General features: G+C 44.2%; 1 pseudogene; it reads left to right on the top strand.

Annotated features, from left to right (window-relative positions):
- Positions 1–3,400: 3,400 nt before the first annotated feature.
- The window catches only part of LOC106725013, a 4,517-nt pseudogene continuing 3,831 nt past the window's right edge, over positions 3,401–4,086 (top strand).

The following is a 4,086-nucleotide window of genomic DNA, read 5'->3' as shown; positions in this document are numbered from 1 at the left end:
GTTTAATCTTTCTGCAAGTTGTTTTTGAGTTTGACATGCATCTTCATCCAATAATGCTTATAATTGTTGGTCTTCAAACTTTTTTGGTTGACCGACATTCTTTATCTTTCACATTGAAATCATCATTTTTAAAGCGTTTAAACCAGCGTTCACAAGTATCTTGAGATGGAGCATGTTCACCATAAGCTTCCTGAAGTATACGATAACTTTTTCTTCAAAATAAAGTAATGAATTAAAACTTCCCGCAAATGCTCTTTTTGGGGCATGAAATTTGACATTTTTAAGCGTAAAAATATCTATGATGTTAACACCTTCAGCAGATTTGACATGAAGTTTTGAAGCTTGCTGTCAATACAACAAAATAGCATACATATCAAATTGCATATATATCAACATATGTGTAACTCCATCTATTGAAAAAAATCTGGATTATTAACCGGTACACCTAGTAGATTGTGAGGAAATCCTGGAGGCGAGAAATAAACTGACAAACTGCTTTGGATATTGCTTGTGGGAATGTGACTTTATATAAGCCCTTTGGAAAACAATTTGGCAATATCTTAAATATGAAGCAATTTTTTTTTAAATCCAGTGTTTCCACTTCTGATAATACACCCTAAGCAGACTCACGTGCATATAGGGTTAATGCACACAAAAGTCCTCGCTAGCAGAAGAAAAGGAAACTACTACAACATTCTGCAGCAGGAGAATGGATAAAGCGTCTGTTCATACGGTACACGGCAGCAATGAAGTGTCGCCTGCAGCAGTGGTGTGACTCGCACACTGGCATGGGTTAGTCTCACAATGTGAAGAAAAGGGCAGCCCACAGAAGGACACATGTAGTGTGTGATGTTTAAAAACATTTACAACGGAAGAGCATATTAGAGAAGTATAGTAAAAGCAGCAACAAATGTAGTGGTTACCTGGGCTGTGACACGATAAGGGGGTGGGTAGGGAGACGGATGCAGTCACGGAGGTGGACGTGGAACTCCATGGGAGCTCATGACAATATTTTTCATATTTTTGTGTCTGAACTATTAAATCTTTTTATTTTAGAGAGAGACATTGATTTGCTGTTCTACTTATTTATGCATTCATAGGTTGATTTTTAAAAAATATATTTTTACACAGACAACGGGGTGAGGGCAGGATTGGGGGGTGAGGGGACAATGAGGGGATAAAGACATTTGTAATACCTTAATAAAAAATTTTAAAAAATATATTTTTATTGATTTTAAGGGAGAGAGAAACATTGATGTGAGAGTGAAACACTGATAGGCTGCCTCCTGCACGCCCCCTGCCGGAGATCCAGCCACAACTCTGGCCAGTGCTGCCCTGCTAGGGAATCAAACCAGCAGCCTTTTAGTGCTCAGAGGGATGCCCAACCAACTGAGCCTTACTGGCCAGTTATATATACCAGTATATTTCAGAGAGGGAGAGGGAGAGAGAGACAGAAACATCAGTGATGAGAGAGAATCATTGGTTGGCTTGCAGCCCTCTCCCGCCCGCCCCCCCCCTCAACTAGGGATCAAGCCCCAAACCCAAGCAATGCCAACCAGGCCATTGGTTGATTCTTGTATGTGCCCTGACGAGGGATCGAACCCACAACCTTAGCATATCGGGACAATCGATTCTCTAAACAACTGAACTACCCAGCCAGGGCTGAACTATTTTTTAAAAATATGTTTTTATTGATTTCAGAGAGAGAGAGAGAGAGAAACATCAATGATGAGAGAGAATCATTGATTGGCTGCCTCTTGCACGCCCCCTACTGGGGATTGAGCCTGCAACCTGGGCATGTGCCATGACTTGGAATCAAACTGTGACCTCCTGGTTCATAGGTCGATGCTCAACCATCGAGCCACACCAGCCGGGCTGAACTATTTGTTAACTTAAAAACATGATTGGGAACCTGTGAATCTCAAAGGGCTGAACAAAACCAAAGCTAAGCCACCCCACAGGGACACTACCCCGCTCCAGAGCTGGGGCTCCCTTGGAAGACAACTGTTTCCAAGGTGAAGCAGAATGAAGACATGGGCTCATTCAGGCCCACAGGGACAGGTCAGCAGGCGCAGTAACAGGTGATGGAAACCTCAGAGAACAGAACTCCTGCAGGCTGAAGGTAGTCTGAGATAAAGGGAAGAATTTAATCCATTGTACAGGAACAGAGCATTATAAAAAAGGCAGATTTGAAAAAGAAGCAAGTGAAGCAAATAGAAATTGTAGAATTGAAATAAATACATAACACAATAAATATGTTAAGTAACAGACCAGCATAAAGAAGTAGTGACTTAGAAAAAATCATCCACTATGTGGAGTAGAGAAAACATGAATACTATGGAAGGTGAGTTAACGAGGGACAGGATAAGATGATCTGGCCTTCAGCATTTTTTGGGTAGAGCTGCCCTCATCTGCTTTGGTACAATGGCAGCATCCTTAGCTCTGCCCAGTGGCATATGTGGGCATCTGGCGTTGAGCAGCCAGGGCTATCTGTTAGTTAGACTATTTTTTTTTTAAGTATAATTTTATTGATTTCAGAAAGGAAGGGAGAGGGAGAGAGAGAGAAACATCAAGGATGAGAGATAATCATTGATGGGCTGCCTCCTGCATGCCCCCTACTGGGGATCAAGCCTGCAACCCGGGCATGTGCCCTTGACTGGAATCGAACCCAGGACCCTTCAGCCCGAAGGCCGACGCTCTATCCACTGAGCCAAACCAGCTAGGGCTGTTGTCTATTTATTGTAGAACTTTCTCGTCCGTTAACATCCTACTTCACGATTGTCTTTGATTGTGTTATTTCCCAAAGAACAAGGAAACATTATTCTAAGTATCTGCTGACTTTTTAAAAATGTTTTTTATTAATTTTAGAGAGAGGCAGGGAGAGGGAGAGAGAGATAGAAACATCAATGATGAGAGAGAATCATTGATTGGCTTCCTCCTGCACACCCCCCACTGGGGATGAAGCCCACAACCTAGGCCTGTGCCCTGACTGGGAATTGAACCGTGACCTCCTGGTTCATAGGTCGATGCTCAACCACTGAGCCACACCATCTGGGCTCTGCTGACTCTCAAAATGTTAAACTGTATTGCCCCCAGTCAGGTGAGCCTCAGGTGGAAGAGGGTCACATTCTTGGCTGGCTATTGCCTGTCATTAAATCATTAAATTCTAAAGAATGTAGTGCAGATAGAAATGTCAGCCAATTATCCCCAGTGTAATGCTGATGTCAGGCAATAAACAGGGAGCTGTCTCTAAAGGGCCTGGCAACAGGGCGGGGACACCCTGGATGGGAAGCCTCCCTCCCAGCAGAAGGGAGGAAGCCCCCCCCCCCCCCCCCCCCCCCCGGGTTGATTTCTCATAAAGGAGACTGAGCAAATACCGTAAACAATTACTGTTTAGTAATTTTATTATGGAACTTTTATACGGGAGAAGAGGTTCTTCCGTCTTCTGTGGAGCTGTGACCCCTACGAGTGGTGGGAGTTGCAGGCGGGACTCAGGGAGATCCAGAAACCTAGAAATGGACTCAGTGGCCTTTGAGGATGTTAATGTGGAGTTCACCAAGGAGGAGTGGGCTTTCCTGGGTCTGACCCGGAAGAAACTCTCACAGATGTGATGCTGGAAACCTTCTGGAACCTGGCATCCGTTGTTTATAATGCTTTTTCTAGCATGTATTTTAGAAGAAAAATGTGAAGACCATGACAGTGAAGATCAGTATGATAATCGTGGGGTGAATCTTAGCAGTCATATGGTAGAGAGTCTCTGTATAAGGAAGCATGGTAGTCAATGCAGACAAAAGTTCAGCCAGATTCCAAATCACAGTGAAAAGAAGGAAACTCCTACTGAAATAAAACAACTAAATCCAGGTTGTGTAGGCAAATCTTCATGCGTTATTTAGCTATATATATAAACAGCCAGCGACCATAAGAGCCATAACGACCATAACGACTGGTCGCTATGATGCCCACTGTGGCCAGCAAACCAGCCCAATCAGGGAGTGGGGCTGGCTGGCCAACCTCGCAGCCCCTCCCCCCTGCTGGCCTGCCCCTGATTGGACTCTCCCACCCCAATCAAGAGCAGGGAAGCCGACC

The sequence above is a fragment of the Myotis brandtii genome, unplaced genomic scaffold (assembly GCF_000412655.1).
Source record: "Myotis brandtii unplaced genomic scaffold, ASM41265v1 scaffold130, whole genome shotgun sequence".
Classification (NCBI taxonomy): Eukaryota; Metazoa; Chordata; class Mammalia; order Chiroptera; family Vespertilionidae; genus Myotis; species Myotis brandtii.
This window is presented reverse-complemented; position numbering and strand designations above follow the sequence as displayed.